Source organism: Mesocricetus auratus, unplaced genomic scaffold (assembly GCF_017639785.1).
Source record: "Mesocricetus auratus isolate SY011 unplaced genomic scaffold, BCM_Maur_2.0 Super-Scaffold_100676, whole genome shotgun sequence".
In the NCBI taxonomy this organism is placed as follows: domain Eukaryota; kingdom Metazoa; phylum Chordata; class Mammalia; order Rodentia; family Cricetidae; genus Mesocricetus; species Mesocricetus auratus.
The window spans coordinates 101,459,424-101,472,495 of NW_024429266.1; positions in this window are offsets into that span (position 1 = coordinate 101,459,424).

The window sequence follows — 13,072 nt, forward strand, 5'->3', positions numbered from 1 at the left end:
TAGCTAGAACTTCAAGTACAATATTTAAGAGAGATAGAGTGGACATCCTTCTCTTATTCCTGATTTTAGAGGAATTGCTTTGAGCTTCTCTCCATTTACTTTGATGTTGAATGTTGGCTTATTGTATATATTGCTTTTATTATGTTCAGGTATGTTCCTTTTATCCCTGATGTCTCCTGGACCTTTATCATGAAGGGGTATTGGGTTTTGTCAAAGGCTTTTTCAGTATCAAGTGAGATGGTCATGTGTTTTTTCTTTTCAGTTTGCTTATATGATGGATTACATTAATAGAATTTTGTATGTTGAACCATCCCTGCTTCCGTGGGATGAAGCCTACTTGATTGTGGTGGATGATTTTTCTGATGTGTTCTTGGGTCTGATCTGATTTGCTAATATTTTATTGAGTATTTTTGCAGCAGTGTTCATGAGGGAGATTGGTCTGTAGTTCTCTTAGTTATGAATCTTTATGTGGCTTGGGGATTAAGGTAATTGTAGCCTCATAAAAAGAGTTTGGCAATGAACCTCCTACTTCTATTGTGTGGAACACTTTGAATTGAGTATTGGAATTATCTCTTCTTTAAATTTGTGCTAGAATTCTGCACTGAAGCCATCTGGGCCTGGCTTCTTTTGGTTGGGAGACTTTTGATGCCTGTATTTTGTTGAGTATTTTTGCATCAATGTTCATGAGGGATATTGGTCTGTAGTTCTCTTTCTTAGTTGTGTCTTTCTGTGGCTTGTGTACCAATGTAATTGTACACTCATAAAAAGAATTTTTGCCTCTTCTGCTTCTATTGTGTGGAAAAGTTTGAGCAGTAATGATATTAGCTCTTCTTTGAATTTCTGGTAGAAGTCTGGACTGAAACCATCTGGTCCTTTGGCTGTTTTTGTTTGGGAGATTTTGATGACTGCTTCTATTTTATTAGGGTTTGTAGGTCTATTTAAATTGCTTATCTGTTCTTGATTTAGTTTTAGTAACTGTTATCTATCCAAAAATTGTTAATTTCCTTTAGATTTTCGAATTTTGTGAAGTACAGGTTTTCAAAGTATGACCTGATGATTCTCTGGATCTCCTCAGTGTTTGAAGTCATGTCCCCCTTTTCATTTCTGATTTTGTTAATTAGCATGCTCTCTCTCTGTCTTTTGGTTAGTTTGGATAAAGGTTTGTCTATCATGTTGATTTTCTCAAAGAATCAACTCTTTGTTTTATTGATTCTTTGTTTTCCTTATTGATTTCAGCCCTCAATTTGATTAATTCCTGGTGTCTACTACTCCTGGGTGAGTTTGCTTCTTTTTGTTCTAGAGTTTTCAGTTGTGCTGTTAATTCTCTGTGTGACTATTCTCCAGTTTCTTCATGTGGGAACTTAGTGCTATGAGCTTTCTTCTTAGCACTGCTTTCAAAGTATCCCATAAGTTTGGGTATGTTGTGTCTTCATTCTCATTGTATTCCAGGAAGTCTTTAATTTCTTTCTTGACCCAGGAATGGTGCAATTGCACATTGTTCAATTTCCACAAGTTTGTAGGGTTTCTGTGATTTGTGTTATTGTTGAATTCTAACTTTAAAGCATGGTGGTCTGATAAGATACAGAGGGTAGGCTGGAGAGATGTCTCAGTGGTTAAAATACAGGGGGTTGTTCCATTTTTTTGTGTCTCTGGAGGTATGCTATGTTTTCGAGTGTGTGGTTTATTTTAGAGAAGGTTCTATGTAGAGCTACGAAGAAGGTATATTGTTCGTGTTTGGATGGAATGTTCTGTAGATGTCTGTTAAAACCAATTGGGTCACAACTTCTGTTATTTCTTCTTTTTTGAGTTTCTGTCTGGCAGTCATGTCTAGTGGTGAGAGTGGAGTGTTGAAGTCTCCTACTACTTGTGAGTTTTTATGTGTGATTTGAGTTTTAGTAATGTTTCTTTTACGAACATGGGTACCTTCGCATTTGGGGAATAGATGTTCACAATTGAGACTTAATCTGTGTGGACTTTTCCTATGATAAATATGAAATGCCTTTCTTCCATCTCTTTTGATTTTAATTTGAAATATAATTTGTTAGATATTATAATTGCTACCCCATCTTGTTCCTTGTGTCCTTTTAATTGGAAAATCTTTTCCCAACCCTTTACTCTCAGGTAACGTCTGTCTTTGACATTGAGATGTGTTTCTTGTATGCAGAAAAAGGATAGATTCTGTCTTGGTATCCATTGTTAGCCTGTGTCTTTTTATAGGCAAGTTGAGACCATTGACATTGAGGGATAATAATGACCATTGATTATTCTTGTTTGTTTTGGATTTATTGGTTGTGGTGTTATTGTGTGTGTATCTTTTGGTGTTTGGTAAAGTGGGATTACCTATTGCTTATATTTTTGTTATTGTAGTAATCTTTGTTGGGTTATAGTTTTCCTTCTAGTACTTTCTGTAGGGCTGAATTTGTGGATATGTATTGTTTAAATCTGGATTTGTCATGGAATATCTTGTTTTCTCCATCTATAGTAATTGAAAGCTTTGCTGGGTACAGCAGTCTACACTGGCATCTCTGTTCCCTTAGCATATGTAGGACATCTGTGTAGGCTTCTGGCTTTCAGTTTCCATTGAGAAGTAGGGTGTAATTCGGACAGGTCTGCCTTTATATGTTACTTGGCCTTTTTATTTAGCTGTTCTTAACATTTTCTCTTTATTCCATAAGTTTGGTGTTTTATTATGTGGTGATGGGATTTCTTTTTGTGGTCCAGTCTATTTGATGTTCTGTAAGCTTTTTGTACTTTCATAGACATATCCTTCTCTAGGTTGGGGAAAATTTCTTCTATGATTTTGTTGAATACGTTTCCTGTACCTTTGAGCTGTATTTCTTTACCTTCTTCTATACCTATTATTCTTAGGTTTGGTTTCTTCACAATGTCCTATATTTCCTTGATATTTTGTGTTAGGGATTTGTTGGACTTGAGATTTTCCTTGGTCAATGACTGCATATCCTTTAATGAGTCTTCAACACCTGAGATTATCTCTACCACCTCTTGTATTCTATTGATTATACTTACCTCTGTAGTTCCTGATCATTTACCCAGCTTATCTATTTCCAGCATTCTCTCATTCTGCTTTCTTTATTGTTTCTATTTCACCTTTCAAGCCTTGAACTGCTTGAGTTGTTTCCTTTGTTTGTTTTTTCTTGGCTCTTTTCAGATTCTTTAAAAGATTTATTTCTTGATTTTTTTGGTTCCTTTTTTCTTCTATTTCTTTAAGGTATTTTCTCATTTCCTCTTTGAGGGTTTCTATCATCTTCATAAAATAATTTTTAAGGTCTGTCTCTTCTGCTTTATCTGCATTGTGCTTTTCAGGTCTTGCTGGTGTGGAGTCTCTAGATTCTGGTGGAGTCATATTGGTCTTTCTATTGCTGAGTGTTATTTTTTGTGGAGTTAACCCTTTTTCTTTTGGCTTTTGGCAAAGTTGGATTATCAATTGCATACAATTTTATGAGCATAGTTACCTTCCTTAGGTTGAAGTTTTCCTTCCAGGACTTTCTGTAGGGCTGGATTAGTGCATGTGTATTGTTTAAATCTGGTTTTGTCATGGAATATCTTTTCTCCATCTATAGTGATTGAAAGCTTTGCTGGGTACAATAGTCTGGGCAGGTAACCATGGTCTCTTAGTGTTTGTAGAATATCTATCCAGGACCTTCTGGCATTCAGAGTTTCCATGGAGAAGTCAGGTGTGATTTTGATAGGTTTGCCTTTATATGTTATTTAGCCGTTTTCCTTTGCTGTTATTAATGTTCTTTCTTTATTCTGTATGTTTGGGTTTTGTGGTCCAGTTTTTGGTGTTCTGTAGGCTTCTTGTACTTTCATAGGCATGTTTTTCTTTAGGTTCGGAAAGTTTTCTTCTATGATTTTGTTGAATATGTTTTCTGCACCTTTGAGTTGGGTTTCACCTTCTTTTATCCCTATTACTCTTAGATTTGGCCTTTTCATGGTATCCCATATTTCCTGGATATTTTGTGTTAGGAATTTGTTGGACTTAAGATTTTCTTTGGTCTATGAATCTATTTCTCCTAGTGAATCTTCAACGCCTGAGATTCTCTCTTCTAACTCTTGTATTGTTAGTTACACTTGCACCTGTAGTTCTTCAACGTTTACTCACCTTTTCTCATTCCACAATTCCTTCAGACTGTGTTTTTTTATTGTCTCTATTTCAGTTTTTAATCGTTGCACTGTTTGAATTGTTTCTTGCAGCTTTTGGTTTGTCTTTTCTTCCATTTTTAAAAGGATTTTCTCTTTTAGGGTCTCTATCATCTTCATGAAGTTGTTTTTAAAGTTGTGCTCATCTGCTTCATCTGTGTTGGGATTTTCAGGTTTTACTGATGGAGAGGCCCTAGAATCTGGTGGCATCATATTGGTTTTTCTGTTGTTGAATGTGTTCTTATATTATCGTCTTCCCATCCCTTTTTCCAGTGGGTATATGTGGAGTCTCTTCCTCTCCTGGTGGGTACAGGTCCAAGGCATCTTCCGGTGGGTGCAAGCAGGTCCAATACTCTGATGGGTCTCAGGTTGGATGCTGGGAGGCCTAAGTCACTCCCTCTCCTGTTGGGAGGGAACTGGATTAGCACTGTGCTATCAGCAGACTTGAGGTTGCTTGGTGAGCTGGGGGTGAGTCTATCTGTCTGCAGTCACCTGGCCAGGAGATCCCAGAGAGGGCAAGCGGAAGGGAAGGACGTGGGAATCAATACTACTGCCTGAATGGGGGCAGTAGTATTCTGGCACTCTCAGCAGGCTTCTGGTTGCTTGGTTCTCTGGGGGTGAGTTGACCTGGCTGCAGTCTCCAGGCCAGCAGTGTGATGCTAATTTCATTCATTTGTATATAAATACTAAGTAGTCATTTTTGTATCACACATATCTTCATTACTGAATCCCAAAGCTGAAACTCATCTTCAATTTGCAGATATTTAAAACTACAGAATGAATCTTTCCAATTCCATCAGCTCTAATTTTACATGATCAGATGTTGGGATTAGTAGCTCAGTTTCTGCTTTTTCAAATTTAAACTTACCTTTTGTCGTATTTCCATGTGACAGGAAATCAAATGTATGTACCTTTGCTCCTTATATTTAAGGTAGAGAAAGTCCACATGCTTTGTAAGGTTTAAGTGAAAACTAAGTGATACATAAAGCCACTACCTAGCATGTAGCAGATGTCCAATAAATAGCAGCAAATATGGCTATTTCACTGTATCTTGTTTACTAAGTTGACTGTGACACCATAGAGTTTTTGAACAGAAAATGAATCGGTAATACACTGATCCTGGGAGATAGTAGCAGTGATGTGAGAAGCAGAATTTCCTCCAAATTACTGGCAGGCAGTGCAGTGCTTTGGAGTCCAATATTCTGTCCTCTGCTGAGCTAATAGAGACAAATTCTTACCAGTTATGGGATCATTAAATAGGCATTATTTAGACATATTAAGGGGTTTTTGATGTTCTGTACTTGAAGCTATCTACAAAGTTGATACTTCTTGCTGGATCAAATTAACTCCTTCATTCTTCTCATTCCCTTTCTTTCATGCCTACAAACATAATTCATGATATCTGGCTATCTACTGAAGTATGCTATGCCCTATACAATTTTCTGCCTTAAGTTGAATGTGGGTCACATTTCATTATTATTTGTAATCTCTCCAGGATTACATAATCCTATCTACAGATTGGTTGTTTGAAGTACCTTGTAACTCACATGCTAAGAGTTTTTGTCCCTCCTATGTAGTTTTTGACTTTCAGAAGTAGATGGTTAACTCGATGTCATTTGAGTGGGCTGAGAAATGCCCAGAGTCTCAGTAAATCATTACAGAAAAGTGTGTGTATGTGTGTGTGTGTGTGTGTGTGTGTGTGTGTGTGTGTGTGTTTCCAAAGAAGACTGGCAAGTGGTACAGTGAATAAAGTGAGATATTTATATAGCATTTTAGAAAGGAAAAATAAAATGTCAGACTAGTGATATATATTAATTACCTGAATCTCTAAGGTTTTATTCTGAATTACAGTCAATGAAACACTTAAAAAATTAAATTGATGTTAACTCCCACAGAATTTCCCTGGGAATCAACCAGCCATGCTAGCAAGGGAAGCAAGAAGGCAATCCCAATTCTTCCTTCTCTCACCAAATGTAATCTCCCAGTAGCAGAAAACCTGTTGTGACCTCTCATTCTCTGCCCCATTCCCAGGGGACTAAGCAGATCCTGGTGGCACACTATGCTTTTCTTCTTCCTGCGGGTTCACTTGATCCTCCTCTTCTAGCCCATACCCATTCCTAAGTGTCAGTTCCCAGTACCTAGAAACAGTCTACTCAGAAACCCTGGTAGCCACACCTAGTAGGATCCAATCATCAAAGTCCACCAAGAGGATATTGCAATCCTAAACATTTATGCACTAAACAAAATGACAGAACCTTGTAGAACTTTCTCCAAAACTTACTACATACTTGGGAAAAAAGCAAGACTCAAGAAATACAAGAAAATGGAAATAACACATCGAATACTATTTGTCTACCTCAGATAAAAGCTGAATATCATCAACAACTGGTGTTCTCTTGAGTTGTGGAGAGCATCTGAAGGGCAGAGACTGTATCTTCTGGAGCAGGAAGACCGCTGCAGTTATTTATCTGTGTAAGTGTTTCCCAAATAAATACCTCATTATTATTTATCTTGGGTCTGGTGGACTCATTTAAACCCCACCTTCAATTGGCGCCCACTTGGGTTGATTCCCATGATCACCCTGTACAATTGGCTGGCCATGGCATTCCACATCCCAGAGACAATCATGCTAGCCTCCCTGTGTTCACTCAGTCAGGCAAGCCCACCCCTCCTCTACTTTATAATGGGTCATGTCTGCACTTGAAAGCACTCCCAAAGGATGTGGCCACCACCAAAAGTTCACTGACAAGGCAAGATGCCACTACAGAAAATAATACAAACAACCAATGAAACAGAGTTGTTTGAGAAAATCAATAAGATAGACAAATTAGCTAATTGGCAGGAGGAGAATAGTCAAATTAACAAAATTCGAGATGAAAGGGTGGCATAACAACAAAAACTAAGGAAACCCAGAGAATCATAAAGACATACTTGAATATTTTCTCCTTTTTCTGTTTTATGTGGTGCTGGGATTTGAGCTCAGGGTTTTGTGCATGGTAGGTGAACACTATGCTGCTGAGCAACATTCCCAGCACTGAGGACATACTCTAAAAACCTCTGCTGCACCAAGTTGAAAAAAATCTAAAAGAAATTAATAATCTTGATATAAACCACCTACCAGAATCAAATTAAATCAGCAGTTTAAGCAGACCTACAACCCCTAATGAAATAGAAGCAGTAAATAAAATTTCTCCACAACAACAAAAATTGCCAGAACTAGATGGTTTAAGGGCAGAATTCTACCAGAATTTTAAAGAATGCCAATACACCTCAAATAATTCCACAAGTGTAAAAACAGAAAGAATATTGTCCAAATATCTTTATGAGGCTACAGTTACTCCCTTTGATACCTACAACACTTGAAGGCCCAACAAAGACAGAGAATTACAGAAAATTTCCCCTATGAAAATGAATGCTGAGAGAGACCTGGGGGCAGACCAAACCATCCACTATCTGCCGCCATTGGAGCCTTGGCACCATACCCACCAGAAGAGGTGAGTGCTGGGCCTTTTGCTCCCCTCTCCCCTCACTGGAGGCCCTTGACAGGGACCCCATCCTTCCCAGAGAATCCCCAGAGACCAGGGGGCAGAACAAACCATTCAGCATCTGCCCTGCACCCAAGAGAGAGGCCCCAATTGCACCCATTGGAAGAAATGATGGGAAGACAACAGTATAAGGCACATTCAACAACATAAGAGTAATATGACATCACCAGAGATTAGAGGGTCTACAACAGCAAGATCTTAACATTCCAACACAGATGAAACAAAAGAAAATGACCTTAAAAACAACTTTATAAAAATGATAGAGGCCCTTAAAGAGAAAATGAGAAAACCCCTTAAAGAAATGGAAGACAAACCAAAAAATGCAAGAAATCAACAAATTTTTTTTAAAGAAAGCAAGGAAAGACAAGAAAAAACAATCAAACAAGTGAAGGAAACAACTCAGATAGTTCAAGACTTGGAAAACTGAAACAGAGGCAATAAAGAAAACACAAACTGATTTCCTTGGAAATAGAAAATTGAGGTAAATGATCAGGAATTACAGATGAAATCATAACCAATAGAATACAACATAAAATATCTTGAGGTAACTATAACCAAACAAGTGAAATACCTATATGAAAAGAACTTTGCATCTTTAAAGAAATAAAATAAAGGAGATATTAGAAAATGGAAAGATCTCCCATGCACTTGGATAGGTAGGAGCAAAATAGTAAAAATGGCAATGTAATCCCCATCAAAATCCCAGCACAATTCTTCACATACCTCTAAAGAATAATACTCAACTTTATATGTAAAAAAAAAACCAGGATAGCCAAAACAACCCTGTACAATAAAGGACATTCTGGAGGTATCACCATCCCAGACTTTAAGCACTACTAGAGAGCAATAGTAATGAAGACAGCTTGGTATTGGCACAAAAACAAACAGGTGAACCAATAGAATCAAATTAATCCACACACCATGAACACCTGATTTTTGACAAAGAAGCTAAAATTATACAATGGAAAAAAGAAAGCATCTTCAACAAATGGTGCTGGCATAACTGGATGCTGACACATACAAGACTGCAAAGACCTCAACATAAATCCAGCCACACTGAACCTCTTAGGAGAGAAACTGGGAAGTACCCTTGAATGAATCACTGCAGGAGACCACTTCCTGAACATAACACCAGTAGCACAGACAGTGAGATCAACAATTAATAAATGGGACCTCCTGAAACTGAGAAGCTTCTGTAAGGCAAAGGACACAGTCAGCAAGACAAAAAGGCAGCCCACAGAATGGGAAAAGATATTCACCAACCCCACATCTGACAGAGGGTTGATCTCCAAAATTTACAAAGAACTCAAGAAGCAAGTCTCCAAAACACCAAAGGATCCAATTAAAAAGTGGACTGCAGAACTAAATAGAGAATTTTCAATAGAGGAGTCTAAAATGGCTGAGAGGCACTTGAGAAAGTGCTCAACATCTTTAGCCATCCGGGAAATGCAAATCAAAACAACTCTGAGATACCATCTCACTCCTGTCCTGTCAGAATGGCTAAAATCAAAAACACCAAAGACAATTTATGCTGGAGAGGATGTGGTAAAAGGGGAACACTCCTCCATTGCTGGTGGGAGTGCCAACTTGTTCAGCCACTTTGGAATTCAGGATGGAGATTCCTCAGAAAAATGGGAATAAATCTACCACAAGACCCAGCAACTCCACTCTTAGGCATATATCCAAAAGATGCTCGTTCAAACAACAAGGATGTCTGTTCCACTATGTTCATAGCAGCATTATTTGTAATAGCCAGAACTTGGAAGCAATCTAGATGCCCCTCAACTGAAGAGTGGATAGAGAAAATGTGGTACATTTACACAATGGAGTACTATTCAGCAGAAAAAAACTGGAATCCTGAGATTGGCAGGCAAATGGATGACACTAGAAGAAACCATCCTGAGTGAGGTAACACAGTCACAAAAAGAGAAACATGGCATGGACTCTCTCATATATGGATTTTAGACATAGATCTGGGGAGTGCCAGCCTACAATCCCATGGCAGGGAGTCTGGGAAACAGAACATTCATTCAGTGCCTGATGGAAACAGAGGCAGACTCCCATGGCTAAGCACTGAGCTGAACTCAAGAAATGCAGTGACAGTGAGGGAGGACTGATGACCAAAGGGGTTAAGACTGGGCTGGTTTAACTCCCAGAAACAGCTGACCTGACAAGGGTTAACTCTTGAATCCCAGGCATCAGCCTGGGAATCCAGCATGGGACTGATCAAGACCCCCTGAATCTGGGTGTCAGTGAAGAGGCCTAGGGAATCTATCGAGCCTTGGGCAGCAGATCAGTATTTATCCTGAGTATACACATGGGCTTTGGACTCCCATCCAACAATGTGAGATGCACTCTCACCCTGAACTCTTGGGGGAGGGTCTAGTCCCTGCCCTGGATGAAATGACAGACTATGGACACCCCCATGGAGGGCCTCACCCTCCCTGGGGAAATGAGGAGATATTGGGCGGCTGGGGGAGGGCACGGGAGGAGGGGAGAGAAACGGAGAGGGACCTGCAACTGACTTGTGAAGCAACCTTGTTTCTAATTTAAATTTAAAAATAAATAATAAAAAAGAAAAAAAAATAGAGGGAGCCATTATAGGTTTGAAGAGAAATCTGGCACTAGGGAAATGTCCAGAGATCTACAAGGATGACCCCAACTAACAATCTAAGCAATAGTGAAGAAGCTACCTTAAATGCCCTTCCCCTACAATGAGATCTATGGCTACCAGTAGCTGATGGAAGCAGTAGAGATTAACAGCTAAGCACTGAGCTGAACTTCTGGAATTCAATTGTAGAGAGAGAGGAGTAATGAGAAAAGGGGTCAAGACCATGCTGGTGAAACAAGAGAAACAGCTGAGCAAGTAGGAGGTCACAGAACCTAGTCTGATAGCTGGAGAACCGCTATAGGACTGAACCAGGTCCTCTCAATGTGGGTATCAGTTAAGAGACCTAGGCAGTCTATGCGGCCAGCATTTATCCCTAGTGCAGGAATGGACTTTGGGAGCCCATTTCCCAGGGAGGGATACTTTCTCAGCCTAGATACATGGAGAAGGGCCTAGGCCCTGCCCCAAACAATGTGACACTTGGATGATGGGCCTTGGAAGGCCTCATTCTCTCTGGGGAGTGGTTGGGAAGGAGAGGGAACCTGGATTGATATGTAAAATAAGACTGTCTCCTATTTAAATAAAATTTATAAAAAACATTAAAAGGAAACCACAAAAAATCTCTTGGGATTATTTTTCTCAAGAATATTTGAGTTATTTGAACATACTTAAAGTTTTTACTTTTGTAAAATTCATAATTTTAGGGGTGCTTGCCTTTTCATAGAAGATGTGCTTTTATATTGGGACTTGCAATCTGGTCTTTGGTTGAATTGTTTTCTTGTTTCTCTCAATTTCCTGTTATTCTGAGTCCCCAGGTATTCTGTTGTTTTCATGCAGGTGAAGGAACTAAAGCATCGCATCCTATTCATGCTGTATCACCATGACTGACCGCACAATTCTCACGAAAATGGTTTGTTCTGGACACTTCCAGGTATGCTATGCTTATCAGAGTAATGAGTAAAAGCCACTGCCGTCTTGGAATGTTGTGCTCATTGAGGTGATAGACAGGGCTGGGGCTTCCCAGATGTAGTTTTTGCTTTGGAAATAAGCCAAGAGATAGTCTCCCGAGCACCCTAGGCTTCCCACGATCACAAGCTGACTTGTAATCTCCCAGGTGTGAACTGTGGGTCCGAAGTCTCATGGACATACAGCCCTCACCTGGATGATGGATGGGTTTGGAGGCTTCTGGGTATAACATACAAACTGGATGGGACTGGAGCCTCCCAGGCATGCTGTGCTTATTGAGATGAGATGGGGCAAGAGCCAGTCAGGAATGCTTTCGTCACCAAGGCAACAGGTGGGACTGGAGCGTCTTAGATATGATAGGATGGAATTCATCAAGCATATTTCACTTACCTGGGCTGGAGGATCCCACTCATATACCTCTCAATGGGGCCACAGGACAGGATACAACTCCTGGCTATGCTGTGATTACTGGGATAATGTGAAGCTGGTGATTATCACAACACATGGGTGAGAAGAGGGGCTGAAATCTCCCAGGTACAATGTGCTCACAGGGGCTGGAGCTTCCTGGGTATACAGCCCTCATGTACGCAATGAACAAGCTTGAGTCTCCAAGATGTGTGGCCCTCACCTGGGTAACAAGGAATGGATACAACTGTGTATATGCTCAGCAAACGGACAGGTAGGGATGGAGATTCCCAGGCACAATATATTCAGTAGGAAAACAGAACTAGCTGGAACATTTTAATCATGCTGTGTTCACCCAGGTAGTGAGACTGGAGCCTCCAAGGGATACAGCCCTTCTAGGGAAATGGGGGGGGGCTCGTGTCTCCGAGACACATTGTGCTCACTTTACATTCAAGTTTCTTACCTGAACGTGTTCTCTGATGTCAAGTAAAGATTGGGTTCTTCTGGTAAGGGTTCTTGTTGCTCATCCATGAATTCTTTGATGCTTATTGAAATTCAAATTTTGGTAGAAAGATTCCCACCTTCTTTACTATAAAATGATTTCTCACCTCTGTGAATTCTGGGATATCAAAGTTTGAATTACATTCTTTAAAATTATTTATGTATGTATGTGCTTTGCCTGTGTGTGTGTGTGTGTGTGTGTGTGTGTGTGTGTGTGTACACACGCATGCGCAATATGTTGGTGCAGTGCCATAGAGGCCTTTGGAACTGGGTTTACAGACAGCTGTGAGCCATATTGGTGCAGAGAATCCAAAGCAGATCTTCTGGAAGAGGACTCAATGCTCTTCATGGCTGAGTTAACTCTCCAACCCCCAACTCCTACATGTTTAAACATTCATAGAGTGTGGTATTTACTTTTCCTGTAGTTTTTATAAAATATCCTGACACAGCAAATTAGGAAGGTTTTTTTGGTTTGGTTTGTTTTTGTTTGTTTGCTTTTTGGCTCATAGTTCAAAGGTAGCATCCGTCCAGACAAGCAGGTTATAGTGACAGGAGCTCGAGGCCACTGGTCCAGTGGTATCCACAGTCAAGAACAAGTACAATGAATGCTCAGTCTTAGCCATCTTTCTCTTTTTCATCCAGTCTCAACCCCAATTCATAGATGGGCACTACAAACATTTAAAGTAACTCTTCCCTTCCAAATTAACTTCAGACAAACTCTCTCAGACATTCCCAGAGATCCATCTACCAGGTGATTCCAGATCCTGTCAAGCTGACAATATTAGCATCACCTTGCAATCTGACATGGTTGTCACTGTTGAGCAATAACTTTTCCTCACTTGTCCCCATAAGCTGATGGCCATTTCATAATGCAAAGTTAGGTACA